The sequence below is a fragment of the Chiloscyllium plagiosum genome, unplaced genomic scaffold (assembly GCF_037043375.1).
Source record: "Chiloscyllium plagiosum isolate Xiang-an unplaced genomic scaffold, Cpla_swu_hap1 HiC_scaffold_14, whole genome shotgun sequence".
Taxonomy (NCBI): domain Eukaryota; kingdom Metazoa; phylum Chordata; class Chondrichthyes; order Orectolobiformes; family Hemiscylliidae; genus Chiloscyllium; species Chiloscyllium plagiosum.
In genome coordinates this window covers 125,153,826-125,175,807 of record NW_028270152.1, presented here as the reverse complement: position 1 = coordinate 125,175,807, position 21,982 = coordinate 125,153,826, and positions in this window count along the sequence as shown.

Genomic DNA, 21,982 nt, shown 5'->3' with positions numbered 1-21,982 from the left:
ATTATCCGTGACTCACTTCCCTGTCAAATATTTAACTAACGTAGTTTTCAGTCCATGTGAACATCGAGGCACAATAAAAACTTCTAGTGAAGAGATTTCCCACTTGAAAGGTCCTTTAAGAATTTTTCGTCATTCTTCTTATAGAATCAGAGAGTCTGCAGAACGGAAACAGACCCGTTAATCCATCTGTTCACTCCGGTCAGATATCAAATCTGATTTAGTCCCATTTGCCAGCATTTGGCCAATATTCCTCCTGTGGTTGTACCCAACTTGACCACTTCCTCTGACAGCAATTTCTGGACACACAACACTCTCTGTGTGAAACATTTATCTTCAGGTCCTTTCTAAATCATTCGCCCTCTCGCCTTCAACGTATGCTCTCTTGTTCTGGACTCCCCTATACTGGGATCAGAACGTGGCTATTCAGAATATCCATGCCCCTGATGATTTTATACACCTCTATAATGTCACCCCTCAGCCTCCTACACTCCAGGGGGAAACACCTCAGCCTAATCAACCTCTCCCCGAAGCTCAAACCTCCAGTCCTGGGTCATCTGTATAAATCTTTTCTGCAGACAACCGAGTTGTACACAGTATTCTTAAAGTGGCCTCACCAACATCCTGGGAGAGTTGGATTTGGCTGAATTCCCTTTGCTTTAGACAGTGAGGAGATTCCAGTGAATTCTGGTTACGGATCACCCAAAGGGTAGCACGGTAGTTAGCACTGCTGCCTCACAGCACCAGGGAATTGGGTTTGATTCCAGCCTTAGGTGACTGTCCGTGTGGAGTTTGCACATTCGCCCCTTGTCTGTATGAGCTTCTAATGGGTGATCCAGTTTCCTATCACAGCTCAAATTGTGTAGGTTCGGTGGATTGGTCATGCTAAATTATCTGTAGTGTTCAGGGATATCTAGATTACGTACATTCGTCAGAGGTAAATATAGGGAAATGGATTGGGAAGGTGGATATGGACTTGTTGGCCCGAAAGGCCTGTTTTCACACTGCAGGGATTCCATTAAAATAAGAATGGTAACGATGACTTTAGAGGTTTGTTTTTAGCTCGCACACATTGCTGTGATGAGGAACAATAAAGGAGTGAGAGTGCAAGAGGCCGTTCCTTCTCAGGCAGATTACATTGTCTCCCTCTCTGAGCTGAATCACACAGTAATGTCATCCTTTCCCAAACTGTACCATGTGAGTTCTCCTTGTACATTGTACAAACTATGTCCACATCACATTCCCTGTTCCATGTAGGTGCACCATCGCTGCTGTCATACATACACAGAGCCATACCCTGAGCAGAAAATGGTCTCGGTCATTTTGAAATATGTTTATATGTCCCTGTGACATTAAAAAAATAAAATGTTTAATTTATTCAGAATACCTGTGTTAAAATGAACGCTTTTTTAAACAAATACAGAAATTGCTGGAAAAGCTCCTTTTACATGCTGTAGTTGCACCAGCCTCCACCACTTCCTCTGGCAGCTCATTCCATACGCACACCACACTTTGTGTGAAAAGGTGTCCTTTAGGCCTCATCAAAACCTTTCCCCTCTCACTTTCAAACAATGCCCTCTCGTATTGGACGCCCCTAACCTGGGGAAAACTCCTGACTACTCACCCTATCCATGGCCATTTTGATTTTATAAACCTTTACTGCTGCGAAATGTGACTCCAATCAACACGAATGGCTGTACTTTCAGTCATCCTGGGCCTAAATTCTGAAATGCAATACTGACACCTCTTCCTTCTCCATCAAGTCACAATTCTAAATCCATTTTAATCAGATTGTTCAGGTGTATTATGAGACACTTCTGTGGGATTTACACCTAGACCTTTGTGCCCGGAGGTAGGGACACTCGACTCACTCAGCAATACCCATAAAGCTGTAACATTATTCTCCTGTGTGGTTGTTCATCAGCCCGTTCTGACATGCTGTAACATACCTCTGTAACAGGCAGGACTTGAATCCAGACCTTCTAGTCCAGAGCTTGGAGCACTACCACACAAGTTCAGGAATTGGAATCAAATCCAGAGATCTAGCTCAGAGGCAGGGACACTACCCAGCACACTACCATATTTTGATTTTGAGTCATATTTTAGAGCCCACTTTCTGCTCGGTGTGGATTTATTATAATCAGGTTACCATTACTGAATTACAAACAACACTTTGTATTATTAATCAAATGCAAGATATTTGTCTCAACTGTAGGATGTTGAGTCCACGTGCTGTGCCATCGAAATTAACTATGACCATCTTTAATCGCTATTATCTGTAGTCTGCAATATTAGGGAAAGAAATCTTGCAGACACACTCTGCCCAATGAAGGGTCTCAAATAGATATTTATTACTGAACACCAGAGACGAAGGAAGAGCTTAATTTCTGGTCCCAAAACACCGATCACTCTTAACCAACTCTAACGTGCGACTGCCCGCTTCCTAAAACAATGAAATGATACCAGGCCGGTTATTACTGTCCAGCCTCTCCTCTTCACTGACTGCGTCTTCAATCTGTCCCTCCTCCTCCTATCCACACAAGGCAACCCAAGCTCGGGGTCTTTGTGAAAATCAAGGCCGGAGTGTGCAGGCCTCCTAGAGAGGGGGATGGGCATTTTAAAACTGAAGGGGGTGGGTGAGGTGGCAATAATATCATACACTGGACTGAGGGGTGGCAGATGGAGTTTAGTTTGGATTAATGAGAGGTATTGGATTTGGTAGATCAAACAAGAGCAGAATCTATACAATTAAAAGTAGGGCCTAGAAACCTAGGCCGTCAGGTATAATTCTTTAAAATTTGCATCTCATACAGATAGTGTGGTTAAGAAGGTTTTTAACACACTTGTCTTCATAGGTCAGACCTTTGACTATCGGAATTGGGATGTCATGTTGTGGTTGTACAGTTCATTGGTGAGGCCCCTTCTGGAATACTGTGTCCAGTCTGGTCATCCTGCCCGCTCATTCCATAGGCACACCAGCCTCTGGGTGAAAAAGCTGCCCCTTAGGTCACTTTTAAATGTTTCCCCTCTCACCTTAAACCTATGTCCTCTAGTTTTGGTCTCCCCTACCCTTCGAAAACACCTTGACTATTCACTTTGATATTATTGACCTTGATATAATTAAGCTGGAGAGGGTTGAGAACAGATTAACCTGGATGTTTCTGGGAATGGAGGGAGTGAGCTATAAGGAGAGGCTTGGTATGCTGGGACATTTTTCACTGGAGAGGATGAGATGAAGGGGTAACTTTACAGAGATTTATCAAATAATGAAGGGCACAGATAAGCTGAAGGGCTGATGTCGTTTCACTAGAGTTCGGGATTCAAAACTGAGAGATATTTTAAGGTGTGAGGAAAAAGATTTACATAAGTCATGAGAGGTAATTATTTGAGATAGAATCTGGCTTATGTGTGGAATGAACTTCCAGAGGAAGTGGTGAAAGCAGGGACAGTTACAACGTTTAAAAGACATTTAGATCAGTCCATGGATAAGACATCAGTTTGGATGGTGCTGTGAGCAGCTGCCCTCGCCCTCCCCCTCTCTGAATGAATCCCTGTTGGTTTTCACCCTCTGCCAATGTCTGTGCAGTGGCGTGGGGAGGCCAGCAGAGGGTGGCATTGCATCACTTTAAGCACCACAGAGACTGCCAGACCTGCCCCACACAGAGACACACAGATACACACACAGCAATTGTTAGGCCACGGCGTGAAACTCATCTGGTAACTTAAATGAAACATAAAGAAATGCTCAATTCGCCTCGTAAACTGTTAAAATATGAGTGATAGATCTACCAAATCCCACTGTTTAAATAAAAACATCAATTTATTTTTTAACTCTGAAAGTGAACATTTTACATCAACTATTCACAACTCTGGGACTCCCTTTCTCTTAACTGCTTATTTCCCGACTCCAGCTCTACAGCAATATACTGTTTCTGGGTCTGCCATCCTCTCATACCACAGGTGCTTGCAAGCTCTCAGTTCAGAACTGCATTCACCCTCGCTTAAAGGTACAGTACACACTTTCAACTTCATCACATTATACCCTGGTGAATATAGATAAGTGGGACCGATCTGGATTTCTCTTGCTCTGTGGTTTGTCAATATTTCATTTGCTCCGTCTGGTGTGTGTCAGGACTTCTGTTGCTCCATTGACAGCATGTCCTTATTCAACTTTGTCCATAGGAATATATCAGTATTTCACTTGCTCACACTCGTGTGTGTGGGGCTGGATTTCAGTTGTTTCATGGGGACTGTGACGCTATAACAATCTCAATGTTTGTAGATGGCACCGAACCTGGAAGAACTCTGAAGTCTATGGAGGAGAGTGTGGAACTCTAACAGGACAATCACACGTTGGTGTCGTGTTCAGGTGTAAGGCAGATGGGGATCAGTGCAGAGCAGTTTGTGGTGATACACTTTGGTAGGAAATACAATGAAAGACAGTTTAAAACAGGCTGTGCCATTATAAAGGGGGTGTGGGAACAGAGAGTCCTGGGTGTATATGAGCACAGATTGTTGAAGATGTCAGGAGAAGTGGGGAGAGCAGTAATTATCACAGATTAGTTTCAGTATCTGAGCTGTTTACAGCTGACTCCCTCCTACACCTGCTGGGAGGTAGTGGTGACGATGTGTTGAGAGCCCACCCTCCTGCCCACCGAGACTGTGGGGTTTCCATTTGTACCAGCGCAACACAAAAGGGAGATGGTATCAGGGCCACGGCTTCTAAGTTGTGTCGGGGGGAAACGGAGCTGCCAGTGGGTTTAAAGTGAGAATTGCCCTTCACTGAACATAGCTCCTTACTCGGTCGGTGGGACCTGGATGTTTCAGAATCTCCACACGAGGTGTCCCTCTCCTCTCCAGCTTATACCGTGGTCCTCCCCACATGGCAAGGGAAGGGGGTGAGGGAACGGATATCGGGAATTCCACCACCCGGATAGGCCCTTCCTGTCCTATTCCAGGTAGTTTCTCCTGGAAAGGGAGAAAGGGAGGGAGAGAGGGAGGGTGGGAGTGGGTGGCCCTGCTGTTAGTGCTGGTGTAGGTGGGGGACATGGTCATGGTGAGGTGTCCGGAGGGAGTCAGTCCACTTTGTTGTATCCATGCAGTGTTATTAATGTGGTGGTGGGGGGGGGGGGTGGGGGGGTAAAGTGGAGGGAGAGAGAGAGAGAGAGAGAGAAAGAGACAGACAGAGACAGAGAGAGAGCGAGAAGGTGCAGCATGCGGCAGTGAGAGTGATGGACCATGAGCCTTGTTCGGGGTAGGTGCTATAACAGATATACAGTGACTGTGAGGGAGCAGAGAGAATACGGTGACCCTTATCCTGACAGAGCAGGGAAGATTATTGATATTTGTCCTGTACTGCTGGGCATTTCTTCAGACCGCAGATACTGCACTGAGCTGGGTGGTGAGCTCAGACCATGCTCGGTGGGTCTGGTCGTGTGGCCCACTCTGGGAAGATAATGGTCCCCCTCTGTACTAGCCCATCCACCTGGCCCTCCGTGCTCCTGTCGACAAACCGTGGTGTCATTACCCCTTATCTGCCATGCTCGGGGTAAACTGTGCAGGGCAGCTCCAAACGGAGAAAGCTCAACCGTGTGCTCAGTGGCCTTTTAAAGATGGCGCCAGTGTCATGGATCATGGAATATCCAGGGACACCCGGGCGATGGTGAGTACCTCCAGCCATATTGGGTTGGAGAATCGGGCTGGTATTGAATGAGAGGGACACCATGGGATGGGTGGTTAATGAGGTGAGTTCGATAAGATAGCACCAGGAAACTAGTTCGGCCCAGTGTAGATGATCCCTCTGTCACAGTCAATGGAAATGGCACTGAGACAAATTATTGTTAGATTTAGCCCAATGAGTCAAAGACTCTGTTGACCCGACACCCAGATACAAAGCTGCAGAACAAATACTCATCCAAAACTCTGCATCATCTGAACTCCCACCAATATCATGTTCACCTCCAATTCCTGGAAACACTTATGTTACAGGATGCTGTTAAAATGTTTTCATTTCTGCATTCTAAAACCTGGGAACACATCCTTTCATAACACTGTCTCTCAGTGTCCCCCTCTCTGTCTATTTCCCATATCCCTGCCATTTGTTATTGTTTAAAATGATTCCCCCTCCATCTCTGTATCTCTGTGGTAGGGATGTTCACACTCACAGCACCCCCTTGTCAGGGCACAATGGAGATATGGAGTTGTAAATGGACGTGAGCTGCACATCCTGTCACTTCCAGCCCGGGCTGCAAGTTTCCCCACGCTGGGCAGTGATCTATCACAGTGTTACAGATCAATGCACTGGGGTGGGGTACACAGTCCTACATGTTGGGAGGGTAACTGCTCCTGGTTTACAGATTAATTCACGGGTGACCACTGCACAGATCACTGTGCTGGTCAGTCGTTCTGGTTGAGGTTTATAGATAATGCCCTGCTGTGGTCTGCACTTCTCCCGCTGCTGGACAGATATCTACTACGGGGTTATAGATCAACGCACTGCTGTGGTTTGCACAGCTCCGCGTGTTGGACAGATATCTAATCTGGGCTTATAGATCAATGCACTGCTGTGGTCTGCACTTCTCACCGCGCTGGACAGATACGTGGTCTGGGATTATAGGTCAATGCCCTGATCTGATCTGTGCAGTGCTCCACTCTGGACAGATTGCTGGGTTGTACTGAGCAGGACACTGGCCTGGTCTGCACAGTGTTCCACGGTGAACAGATATCTTCTCTGGCTTTATGGGGTCTGGTCTGGTTCAGGGAGGTGGATTGAGAATGTGGTATATCTAACCATTTCAGCTGATCTGGCAATGCCTTTAGTTCCCATCCCTGTGACTGGACCATCCGTCTCTCACCCCATTAATTTACAGTGTGTCCAGGTACAGTACATCATGTTGGTGGGGTGGGTAGGGGGAAAGGTGATGGACAGGTCAAAGAGTTCCCCGGAACGTTCTGTCCCCAACATTCTATAACTGACATTCCCGGGAACGTTCTGTCCCCGACATTCTATAACTGACATTCCCCGGAACGTTCTGTCCCCGACATTCTATAACTGACATTCCCCGGAACTTTCTGTCCCCGACATTCTATAACTGACATTCCCCGGAACGTTCTGTCCCCGACATTCTATAACTGACATTCCCCGGAACTTTCTGTCCCCGACATTCTATAACTGACAGTCTCCGGAACGTTCTGTCCCCAACATTCCATAACTGACATTCCCCGGAACGTTCTGTCCCCGACATTCTATAACTGACATTCCCCGGAACGTTCTGTCCCCGACATTCTATAACTGACATTCCCCGGAACGTTCTGTCCCTGACATTCTATAACTGCCATTCCCCGGAACGTTCTGTACCCAACATTCTATAACTGACATTCCCCGGAACGTTCTATCCCCGACATTCGATAACTGACAGTCATTCCCCGGAACGTTCTGTCCCCGACATTCTATAACTGACATTCCCCGGAACGTTCTGTCCCCAACATTCTATAACTGACATTCCCCGGAACGTTCTGTACCCAACATTCTATAAGTGACATTCCCCGGAACGTTCTGTCCCCAACATTCTATAACTGACATTCCCCGGAACGTTCTGTCCCCGACATTCTATAACTGTCATTCCCCGGAATGTTCTGTCCCTGACATTCTATAACTGACATTCCCCGGAATGTTCTGTCCCTGACGTTGTTTGTGAATGGCCGGACGTCAGTGAATTGAGCAAACGATAAGATCCCGAGGGAAGAGATCCCGTTCCAGGGAGAAGGAGACACTGTTCCGAAGGCCCCTCAGGCAGTTAAAGGGGTGAATACGTTTCCCTGTTTACATTTCTTCCCGACACAGGATTGACCACAATTTAGACCAAGAAGACAGAAATTCCCAAACTCCGTTTGTCTTCAGGAAACTGGGAGAGAATCCTACAGGACAGCAACATTCCCACCCTCCGTATTAGGAACTGGGAAGGAGTGACCTGTGTCTATTCTCGAGTGATCGAGTGTGTGGGAATGTTCTAGAAACCATCTGTCCTTATGGACAGTGTCCTTATGGATGTGTCTCGTGTGTTTAGGGAGGGAGGATTTCTTGTGGTTTATGTCAGTAATTCAGATCTTCCCATTTGTTATTCTAGCTCCAATTATTTTAATAAATCCTTGAATACAGGGACACATTTGAAAATCTCACTGGGTCCCCGATCAAACGGGTCCCTTTGCCTCCAGGCTGATGGATAATGGGTTTGTTTTCCTTCCTCACAGTTAACGTAATGACCATCTACGTCCTGCTTTATAAATATTGTGGATTGTCTCCATGTGTCAGACGTTACCTGGGGGCCATGTCAGCGGCGGATCTCCTAGTTATTATCCTCGACCTGATCCTGAGACACATTCCCATTGTTTATGATGAACAGTTTTATTTCCTGTACTCCGTCCCCGTGTGTAATATCCACGCCGTCCTGCTTTATGCAGCCACTGATTGCTCTGTCTGGTTCACCGTCACTTTCACCTTTGATCGGTTTGTGGCAATTTGTTGCCAGAAGCTGAAAAGTAAATATTGCAGTGAGAAGACGGCGGCTGTGGTTCTGGGAGCAGTGACTGTGCTGAGCTGTTTAAAGAACATTTTCTGGTATTTTATGCTCTCGGCTTGGTATTCACTGATGAACGCCCCCTGGTTTTGTGCTGTAACAGGCGCTGTTTATTCCTCCAGTGTCTGGGTCACAATCGAGTCCCTCCACCACATTCTAACCCCGTGTGTCCCATTTCTCCTGATTCTGCTGCTCAATGTTCTCACCGTCAGACACATTGTAGTGACCAGCAGAGCCCGCAGGAGACTCCGCGCTCACACCAATGGGGACGCTCAGTCTGACACTGAAATGAGAAACCGAAAAAAATCCATCATTTTGCTGTTTGTGATCTCGGCCAATTTCATCCTGTTATGGTCATCGTTAATGCTGTATTCTATATGGAGTCGGATGTGGGTGTTTGGGTATCGGTCTGTGTATCTCCATTACTTTGTGCAGGAATTGGGCTTCATGCTGCAGCTCCTCAGTTGCTGCACAAACACCGCGATTTATGCCGTGACCCAGACTAAGTTCAGGCAGCAGCTGAAGAATGTGCTGAAATATCCCTTCACCCAAATCCATCCATCAATCAAATTCCCTCATTAATCAATCCATCCGGGATTTTCTCATTTCAGTTCAGTGTTTCAGCGAAGGAGCAGCCTGTCGCTATGGTAACAGACTGAGGGTAGCGCTGGTGTGGCCATCCTTATCCCCCAGTGTGGTTACAGGGAAACATTGTTTCTCACAACTCAGGGGCCAGTGAGAAAAGGCACCATCCCACTGACTGTATCAATCACTTCCATTTGTAAACAATAAAAATGTTCAGTAAAGCGTGCCGAGCAGCAGAGTGACCGATGTTGTTGTGTGTGTTTGTGTTGGAGAAGCTGAGTTGGAGAGAGACAGACTCAGCCCCTAGTCCTGGTCCTCAGGCAAGGGGAGGGCACCGGGCCCTGAGCTCAGGAGCTGGTTTTCACTCCCTCTGTCCTTACTTTCCCTTCTGGGTCTCCACGCCAACTTGGCTATCAGCAGAATTCACTTTGCTGCCTCCATATATCCCTCCCACTTCCACACTGCACTGCCATTTCTCTCACCTTTTCCCATTTACACACTCACACCTACTGTGCAACTATCAGACTGAGCCCCTCACACTTACTGCATCACTACCAGCATCTCCCCCTCATACCTACTGCATCACTATCACCCTGGCTCAATCACACTTACTGCACCACTTTTACCCTGACCCCATCACACTTACTGCGTCACTATCACCCTGACTCCCTCACACTGACTGCGTCACTATCACCCTGACCCCATCACACTTACCACGTCACTATCTCTCTGACCAACTCACACTTACTGCGTCACTCTCGCCCTGTCCCGCTCACACTAATTGCATCTCTGTCACCTTGACACCCTCATACTTACTGCGTCACTACCACTCTGACTCCCTCACACATACTGCGTCACTATTAGACTTACCCCTTCATTCTTACTGCGTCACTATCACCCTGACCCCTTTACACTGACTGCATCACTTTCACCCTGAATCCCTGATACTAACAGCGTCACCGTCGCCCTCACCACCTCGCACTTGCTGCGTCACAATCACTCTGACCCCCTCATACTTACTGCGTCAATATTACCCTGACCCCCTCACGCTTACTGCGTTACTGTCACCCTGACTCCCTCACACTTACTGCATCACTATCACCCTGACTCCCTCACACTTCCAGCTTCACTACAAGCTGGACACCTTACACCTACTGCGTCAGTATCAGACTGAGCCCCACATACTTACTGCATCACTACCAGCCTCTCCTCCTCACATATGCTGCGTCACTATCACCCAGGCACAATCACACTTACTGCATCACTATCACCCTTACCCCATCACACTTACTGCGTCACTATCACCCTTGCACAATCACACTTACTGCATCACTATCACCTTGCGCCCCTTCACACTTACTGTGTCACTTTCACCCTGACACAACACACTTACTACTTTACGATCACCCTGACCCCTCACAATTACCACGTCACTATCTCTCTGATCACCTCACACTTACTGTGTCACTCTCGCCCTGACCCCCCTCACACTTATTGCATCACTGTCACCTTACCACCCTCATACGTACTGCGACCCTATCACTCTGACTCCCTCACATTGACTGTGTCGCTGACACCCTGACACCTCACACTTAGTGTTTCCCGATTACTCTCATCCCTTCACACTGACTATATCACTATCACCCCGAACCCCTCATACTGACTGCGTCATTACCACCCTGACCCCCCTCACACTGACTGCGTCGCTATCACCCTGAAACCCCAATACTGTCTGTGTCACAATCACCCTGACCCCCTCACATTTACTGCATCACTATCACCCTGACCCCATCACACTTACTGCGTCACAGTCACCCTGACCTCCTCACACTGACTGCGTCACTTTCACTCTGAGCCCCCTCAGACTTACTGTGTCACTTTCACCTCTCACCTCACACTTACTGCGTTACGATCACTCTGACCTCCTCACACTTACTGCGTCACTATACACTAACCCCTCACAATTACCAAGTCACTATCTCTCTGACCACCTCACACTTACTGTGTGACTCTCGCCCTGACCCCCTCACACTTACTGCATCACTGTCACCTTGAAATCCTCACACTTACTGCGTCACTACCACTCTGACTTCCACACACTTACTGCATCACTATCACCCTGAACCCCGATACTGACAGCGTCACTATCGCCCTGACCCCCTCACACTTGCTGCGTCACAATCATTCTGACCCCCTCACACTTACTGCGTCAATATCACCATGACCCCCTCACTCTTACTGCGTCACTATCACCCTGAACCCCTCATACTCTCTGCGTCACTATCACCCTGACTCCCTCACATTTACTGCATCACTATACCCTGACCCCTCACAATTACCACGTCACTATCTCTCTGACCACCTCACACTTACTGCATCTGTCATCTTGACACCCTCATACTTACTGTGTCACTACCACTCTGACTCCCTCACACTTACAGCGTCACTATTAGACTTACCCCCTCATTCTTACTGCGTCACTGTCACCCTGACTCCTTTACACTGACTGCATCACTATCACCATGAACCCCTGATACTAACTGCGTCACTATCGCCCTGACCCCCTCATACTTGCTGCGTCACAACGACTCTGACCCCCTCACACTTACTGCGTCACTAGCACCCTGATCCCCTCATACTGACTGCGTCGCTATCACCCTGACCCCCTCACATTTACTGCATCACTATCACCCTGACATCCTCACAATTACTGCATCACTGTCACCCGGACACCCTCACACTTACAGCTTCACTACAAGCTGGACACACTCACACCTACTGCGTCACTATCAGACTGATCTCTCACACTTACTGCATCACTATCAGCCTCTCCCCCTCACACCTACTGCATCACTATCACATTGGCACAATCACACGTACTGCACCACTGTTACCCTGACCCCAACGCACTTACTGTGTCACTGTCACCCTGGCAACTCACACTTACAGCATCAATGTCAGTCTGACCCCTCACAGTTCCTGCATCACTGTCACCCATGCCCCTTTCATACTTACTGCGTCACCCAGACCCCCTCATAATTACTACGTTACTGTCACCCTAACACACCCACACTGGCTGCGTCACTATCACCCTCAAACCCCGACACTTCCTGCGTCACTATCAGCCTGACCCCCTCATATTCACTATTTCATTATCACCCTGACCCACAATGACTGCATCACTATCACCGTGACACAATCAGACTTACTGCGTCACTGCCAGCATCTACCCCTCACACTTCCCCTGACCCCACTGGACTTACTGCGTCACTGTCACCCTGAAAATTCACACTTACAGCATCAATGTCAGGCTGACTCCCTCATACTCACTGCGTCACTGTCACCCTCAACCTCACACTTACTGTATCACTATCAGTCTTACCTCCTCACACTCACTGCATCATTATCAGCCTGACCCCTCACACTCACTGCATGAGTGTCACCCTGACCCCCTCACACTTACTGGTTCACTCTCACCCTGACACCCTCACATTTACTGCATCATTACCAGCTTCTCCCCTCACAATGACTGCATCAGTGTCACACTGAAACGCAACTCACTTTCTATGTCACTACCAGCCTCTCCCTCTCATACTTACTTCATCACTGACACCCTGACCTCTCACATTTAGTCAGTTACTATCACCCTGACCCCCTCACACTTATTGCTTCACTGACAGCCTGACTCCCTCATACCTAATGCGTCAGTGTCACCCTGACGCCCTCACACTTATTGCGCCACTATAGACTGACCCCTCACACTTACTGCGTCATTGTCACCCTGACCCCCCACACATTCTGCGTCACTGTCACCTTGAAATCCTCATACTTACTGCGTCACTACCACTCTGACTTCCACACACTTACTGCATCACTATCACCCTGAACTCCTGATACTGACTGCGTCAATATCGCCCTGACCCCCTCACACTTGCTGCATCACAATCATTCTGACCCCCTCACACTTACTGCGTCAATATCACAATGGCCCCCTCACACTTACTGCGTCACTATCACCCTGAACCCCTCATACTGTCTGCATCGCTATCACCCTGACTCCCTCACATTTACTGCATCACTATACCCTGACCCCTCACACTTACCACGTCGCTATCTCTCTGACCACCTCACACTTACTGCATCACTCTCGCCCTGACCCGCTCACACTTACTGCATCTCTGTCACCTTGACACCCTCATACTTACTGCGTCACTACCACTCTGACTCCCTCACACGAACTGCGTCACTATTAGACTTACCCCTTCATTCTTACTGAAAACTGTCACCCTGACCCCTTTACACTGACTGCATCACTTTCACCCTGAACCCCTGAAACTAACTGCGTCACCGTCGCCCTGACCACCTCACACTTGGTGCGTCACAATCACTCTGACCCCCTCACAGTTACTGCGTCAATATTACCCTGACCCCCTCACGCTTACTGCGTTACAACGACTCTGACCCCCTCACAGTTACTGCATCACTATCACCCTGATCCCCTCACATTTACTGCATCACTATCACCCTGAAATCCTCACAATTACTGCATCACTGTCACCCGGACACCCTCACACTTACAGCTTCACTACAAGCTGGACACACTCACACCTACTGCGTCACTATCAGACTGACCTCTCACACTTACTGCATCACTATCAGCCTCTACCCCTCACACCTACTGCATCACTTTCACTCTGGCACAATCACACGTACTGCACCACTGTTATCCTGACCCCACCGCACTTACTGTGTCACTGTCACCCTGGCAACTCACATCAATGTCAGTCTGATCCCTCACAGTTTCTGCATCACTGTCACCCAGGCCCCTTTCATACTTACTGCGTCATTATCCCCCAGACCCCCTCATAATTACTACGTTACTGTCACCCTTACACCCCCACACTGGCTGCGTCACTATCACCCTCAAACCCCGACACTTACTGCGTCACTGTCAGCCTGACCCCCTCATATTCACTGTTTCATTATCACCCTGACCCACAATGACTGCATCACTATCACCGTGACACAATCAGACTTACTGCGTCACTGCCAGCACCTACCCCTCACACTTCCCCTGACCCCACTGGACTGACTGCGTCACTGTCACCCTGAAAATTCACACTTACAGCATCAATGTCAGGCTGACTCCCTCACAGTCACTGCGTCACTGTCACCCTCAACCTCACACTTACTGTATCACTATCAGTCTTACCCCCTCACACTCACTGCATCACGATCAGCCTGACCCCTCACACTCACTGCATGACTGTCACCCTGACCCCCTCACACTTACTGGTTCACTCTCACCCTGACACCATAACATTTACTGCATCAGTACCAGCTTCTCCCCTCACAATGACTGCATCAGTGTCACGCTGAAACCCAACTCACTTATATGTCACTACCAGCCTCTCCCTCTCACACTTACTTCATCACTGACACCCTGACCTCTCACATTTAGTCAGTTACTATCCCCCTGACCCTCTCACACTTACTGCTTCACTGACAGCCTGACTCCCTCATAACTAATGCGTCAGTGTCACCCTGACCCCCTCACACTTATTGCGCCACTATAGACTGAACCCTCACACTTACTGCGTCATTGTCACCCTGACCCCCTCACATATTCTGCGTCACTATAGACTGAACCCTCGGACATACTGCGTCACTGTCAGTCTGGCCCGTCACAGTTACTGCTTCACTGTCACCCTGACCCCCTCGGACTTACTGCATCACTGTCACCCTGACCCCCTTACACTGACTGCGACACTATCACCCTTACACCCACACACTGACTGCATCACTCTCACCCTGACCCCTCACACTTACTGCATCACGATCAACGTAACACCATCAAAGCAACACAGTTATTCTGTCACTACCTGTCTTTCCCCCTCACAAATACTGCGTCACTGTCACCCTGACTCTCTCACACTGACTGCATCATTATCACCCTGACTGTCTCACACTTACTGCGTCACTATCGCTCCAACGCCCCCACACTGATTGCGTCACTATCATCCTAACATCCCGACACTTATTGTGTCACTATCAGCCTGACCCCCTCACACTTAAAACGTCACTATCAGCCTGACCCCCTCACACTTACTGCGTCAGTGTCACCCTGAACGTCTCACACTTACTGCATCACTATCACCCTGACCCCCTCACACTTACTGCGTCATGATCAACCTAACACCATCACAGTGTCACTACCAGCCTCTACCCCTCACACGTACTGCATCACCGTCAGTCTGACCCTTCACACTTAGTGCATCACTGTCATCCTGACCCCCTCAGACTTACAGCGTCACAATCGCCCTGACCCTCCCAATTACCAAACCACTATCTCTCTGAACCACCCACACTTACTGCGTCACAATCACCCTGCCCACCCTCATATTTACTGTGCCGTTATAACCCTGACCGCTTCACACTGACTGTGTCACTATCACCCTGACCCCCACAAACATACTGTGTCACTATAACACTGACACCTCACACTTACTGTTTCATGATCACGCTGACCACCTCACGCTGTATGCATCACTATCACCCTGCCCCCTCACACTGACTGCTTCACTATCACCCTGACTCCTTCACACTGACTGCGTCACTCTCGCCCTGACACACACACACTTACTGTGTCACTATAACCCGGACACCTTACACTGACTGCGTCACTATCACCCTGACCCCGTCACATTGACTGCATCACTATCACCCTGACCCCCTCACACTGACTGTGTCACTATCACCCTGACCCTCTCACACTTAGAGCGTCACTATCACCCTGACCCCCTCACACTGACTGCGTCACAATCGCCCTGTCCCGTCCCAATTACAACATCACTATCCCTCTGAACCCCCCACACTTACTGCGTAACAATCACCCTGAACCCCTCACACTTATTGCGTCACTGTCACCCTGATCGCCTCACACTTACTGCGTCACTATAACCCTGACCCCCTCACAGTTACTGCGTCACTATCACACTGACACCCTCACAATTACTGTGTCATTATCACCCTGACCTCCTCAGAGTTACTGCGTCACTATCATCCTGACACCCTCACATTTACTGCGGCACTATCACCCTAACATCCCCACACTGACTGTGTCACTGTCACCCCGACCCCCTCACTCTTATTGCATCACAGACAACTCACGCTTACTGCATCACTATCAGACTGAACCCTCACAGTTACTGCATCATTTTCAACCTTACCCACTTACACTAACGGCGTCACTATCAGCCTGATCCGCTTAAACTTATTGTGTCACTGTCACCCTGAACCGCTCACATTTACTGTGTCACTATCACCCTGACCTCCACACGCTTACTGTGTCACTATCACCCTGACATCTCCCACTTACTGCGTCACTATCACCCTGACCCCCTCACTCGTACGGCGTCACAATCGCCCTGAACCTCCCAATTACCACACCACTATCCCTCTGAATCTCCCACACTTACTGCGTCACAATCACCCTGAACCCCTCACACTTACTGCGTCACTGTCACCCTGATCGCCTCACACTTACTGCGTCGCTTTCACCCTGACACCCTCACAGTTACTGCGTCACTATCACACTGACACCCACACACTTACTGTGTCCCTATCACCCTGACCCCCTCAAAGATACTGCGTCACTATCACCCTGACACCCTCACATTTACTGCGACACTATCACCCTAACAGCCCGACACTGACTGTGTCACTGTCAACCTGACCCCCTCACTCTTATTGCATCACAGAAAACTCACGCTTACTGCATCACTATCAGACTGAACCCACACACTTACTGCATCATTTTCAACCTTACTCACTCACATTAACGGCGTCACAATCAGCCTGATCCGCTCACACCTATTGTGTCACTGTCACCCTGACCCCCTCACACTGACTGTGTCACTATCATCCTGACCCCTCACACTTACTGCGTCACTATCACCCTGACCCCCTCACACTTACTGCGTCACTATCACCCTGACACACACACACTTACTGTGTCACTATAACCCTGACACCTTATACTGACTGCGTCACTATCACCCTGACCCCGTCACATTGACTGCATCACTATCACCCTGGCCCCCTCACACTGACTGTGTCACCATCACCCTGACTCCCTCACACTTACTGCGTCACTATTACCCTGACCCACTCACACTCACTGCGTCACAATCGCCCTGTCCCGTCCTAATTACCACATCACTATCCCTCTGAACCACCCACTTACTGCGTCACAATCACCCTGGACCCCTCACACTTATTGCGTCACTGTCACCCTGATCGCCTCACACTTACTGCGTCACTATAACCCTGACCCCCTCACAGTTACTTCGTCACTATCACACTGACACCCTCACAATTACTGTGTCACTATCACCCTGACCTCCTCAGAGTTACTGCGTCACTATCACCATGACACCCTCACATTTACTGCGACACTATCACCCTAACATCCCCACACTGACTGTGTCACTGTCACCCCGACCCCCTCACTCTTATTGCATTTCAGACAACTCACGCTCACTGCATCACTATCAGACTGAACCCTCACACTTACTGCATTATTTTCAACCTTACCCACTCACACTAACGGCGTCACTATCAGCCTGATCCGCTTACACTTATTGTGTCACTGTCACCCTCATCCGCTCACACTTACTGTGTCACTATCACCCTGACCCCCACACGCTTACTGTGTCACTATCACCCTGACATCTCCCACTCACTGTGTAGCTATCATCCTGATACCCACACACTAACCGTGTCCCTATCACCCTGCCCACCCTCATACTTGCTGTGCCATTATAACCCTGACCGCTTCACACTGACTGTGTCACTATCTCTATGACCCCCACAAACATACTGTGTCACTATAACACTGACACCTCACACTTAATTTTTCATGATCACCCTGAACACCTCAAGCTGTCTGCATCACTATCACCCTGCCCCCTCACACTGACTGCGTCACTATCACCCTGACACCTTCACACTGATTGTGTCACTATCACCCTGACACACACACACACTTACTGTGTCACTATAACCATGACACCTTACACTTACTGCGTCACTATCACCCTGACCCCGTCACATTGACTGCATCACTATCACCCTGACCCCCTCACACTGACTGTGTCACTGTCACCCTGACCCCCTCACAGTTACTGCGTCAGTATCACCCTGACCCCCTCACACTTACTGCGTCACAATCGCCCTGACCCTACCAATTACCACACCACTATCTCTCTGAACCCCCCACACTTAGTGCGTCAGAATCACCCTGAACCCCTCACACTTATTGCGTCACTGTCAGCCTAATCGCCGCACACTTACTGCGTCAGTATAACACTGATCCCCTCACAGTTACGGCGTCACTATCACCCTAACACCCCGACACTAACTGTGTCACTGTCAACCTGAACCCCTCACTCTTATTGCATCACAGACAACTAACGCTTACTGCATCACTATCAGACTGAACCCTCACACTTACTGCATCATTTTCAACCTTACTCACTCAAACAAACGGCGTCACAATCAGCCTGATCCGCTCACACTTATTGTGTCACAGTCACCCTGACCCGCTCACACTTACTGTGTCACAGTCACCCTGACCCGCTCACACTTACTGTGTCACTATCACCCTGACATCTCCCACTCACTGTGTAGCTATCATCCTGACACCCTCACACTAACCGTGTCCCTATAACCCTGCCCACCCTCATACTTACTGTGCCATTATAACCCTGACCGCTTCACACTGACTGTGTCACTATCACTCTGACCCCCACAAACATACTGTGTCACTATAACACTGACACCACACACTTAATGTTTCATGATCACCCTGACCACCTCACGCTGTCTGCATCACTATCTCCCTGCCCCCTCACACTGACTGCGTCACTATCGCCCTGACACCTTCACACTGACTGCGTCACTATCACCCTGACACACACATACACTTACTGTGTCACTATAACCATGACACCTTACACTTACTGTGTCACTATCACCCTGACCCCGTCACATTGATTGCATCACTATCACCCTGATCCCCTCACACTTACTGCGTCAGTTTCACCCTGACCCCCTCACACTTACTGCGTCACAATCGCCCTGACCCTGTCAATTACCACACCACTATCGCTCTGAAGCCCCCACACTTACTGCGTCGCAATCACCCTGAACCCCTCACACTTATTGCGTCACTGTCACCCTGATCGCCTCACACTTACTGCGTCACTATAACCCTGACCCCCTCACAGTTACTTCGTCACTATCACACTGACACCCACACACTTACTGTGTCCCTATCACCCTGAACCCCTCAGAGATACTGCGTCACTATCACCTTGACACCCTCACATTTACTGCGACACTATCACCCTAACACCCCGACACTGACTGTTTCACTGTCACCCTGACCCCCTCACTCTTATTGCATCACAGACAACTCACGCTCACTGCATCACTATCAGACTGAACCCACACACTTATTGCATCATTTTCAACCTTACTCACTCACACTAACGGCGTCACAATCAGCCTGATCCACTCACACCTATTGTGTCACAGTCACCCTGACCCGCTCACACTTACTGTGTCACTATCACCCTGATTCTACACGCTTGCGATGTCACTATCACCCTGACCCCCACACGCTTACTGTGTCACTATCACCCTGACATCTCCCACTCACTGTGCAGCTATCATCCTGACACCCTCACTCTAACCGTGTCCCTATCACCCTGCCCACCCTCATACTTACTGTGCCGTTATAACCCTGACCGCTTCACACTGACTGTGTCACTATCACCCTGACCCCCACAAACATACTGTGTCACTATAACACTGACACCTCACACTTAATGTTTCATGATCACCCTGAACACCTCACGCTGTATGCATCACTATCACCCTGCCCCCTCACACTGACTGCGTCTCTATCACCTGACTCCTTCACACTGACTGTGTCACTATCACCCTGACACACGCACACGCGTACTGTGTCACTATAACCATGACACCTTACACTTACTACGTCACTATCACCCTGGCCCCGTCACATTGACTGCATCACTATCACCCTGTCCCCTCCCAATTACCACACCACTATCTCTCTGAACCCCCCACACTTACGGCCTCACAAACACCCTGAACCCCTCACACTTATTGCGTCACTGTCACCCTGATCGCCTCACACTTACTGCGTCACTATAACCCTGACCCCCTCACAGTTACGGCGTCACTATCACACTGACACCCACACACTTACTGTGTCACTATCACGCTGACCTCCTCAGAGTTACTGCGTCACTATCACCTTGACACCCTCACATTTACTGCGACACTATCACCCTAACACCCCCACACTGACTGTGTCACTGTCACCCTGACCCCCTCACTCTTATTGCATCACAGACAACTCACGCTTACTGCGTCACTATCAGACTGAACGCTCACACTTACTGCATCATTTATAAACTTACTCACTCACACTAACGGCGTCACTATCACTGACACCTCACACTCAACCCATCACTGTCACAATGACCGCCTCACACTCACTCAATCAATGTCACCTTGACCCTCAGACACTCACTACATCACTGTCACCCTGACACCCTCACACTCACGCCATATATGTCACCCTGATCCTCGCACAATCACTCCATCACTGTCACCCTGACCCTCTCACATTCACCCCATCACCGTCACAATGACCGCCTCACAGTCACTCCATCACTGTCACGATGACACACTCACACTCACTCCATCAACGTCACACTGACCCCCTCACTCTCAGTCCATCAGGTCACACTGATCCCCTCACACTCACTCCATCACCGTCACCCTCACCCACTCACACACAGTCAATCACGTCACCATGACCTCTCACACTCACTCCATCACCGTTACCCTGACACACTCACACTCACTACATCACTGTAACACTGACTCTGGCACACTCACTCCATCGCCGTCATACTGACCGCCACACACTCAGTCCACCATCGTCACCCCGACCACCTCACACACGTCATCACTATCACTCTGAACCCCTCGCATGCACACCATCACTGTCACCCTGATGTATTCACACTCACACTATCACGGCCACCCTGACCCCGTCACACTTACTCCGTCTCCGCCAAACTGATCCAAACACACTCACTCCATCACATCACCCTGACCAACTCGCACTCACTCCATCACTGTCACACTGACCCTCTCACACTCACTCCCTCACCGTCACACTGACCCCCTCACACTCACTCCGTCAATGTCATCCTGACCCCCTCGCACTCACTCCGTTACCGTCACACTGATCCCATCACACTCACTCCCTCACTGTCACCCTGACCCTCTCACACTCACTCCGTCAATGTCGCCCAGACCCCATCACGCTCAGTCCGTAACCGTCATGCTGACCCGCTCATTTTCACTGCATCACCGTAACTCTGACCCCTTCACACTCACTCCATCCCGTCACCCTGTCCCCCTCACACTCCCTCCGTCAATGTCACCGTGACCCCATCACACTCACTCCATAACCATCAAGCTGACCCCCCTCATTTTCACTGCATCACCGTAACACTGACCCCTTCATACTCACTCCATCCCCGTCACCATGAACACCTCACACTCACTCCATCTCTGTCACCATGACATCCTCACACTCACTCAATCACAGTCATACTGACCCTCTCACATTCACTCCATCACCCTCACTCTGACCCCTTCACACTATCTCCATCACTGTCACCATGACACCCTCACACTCAGTCAATCACAATCAT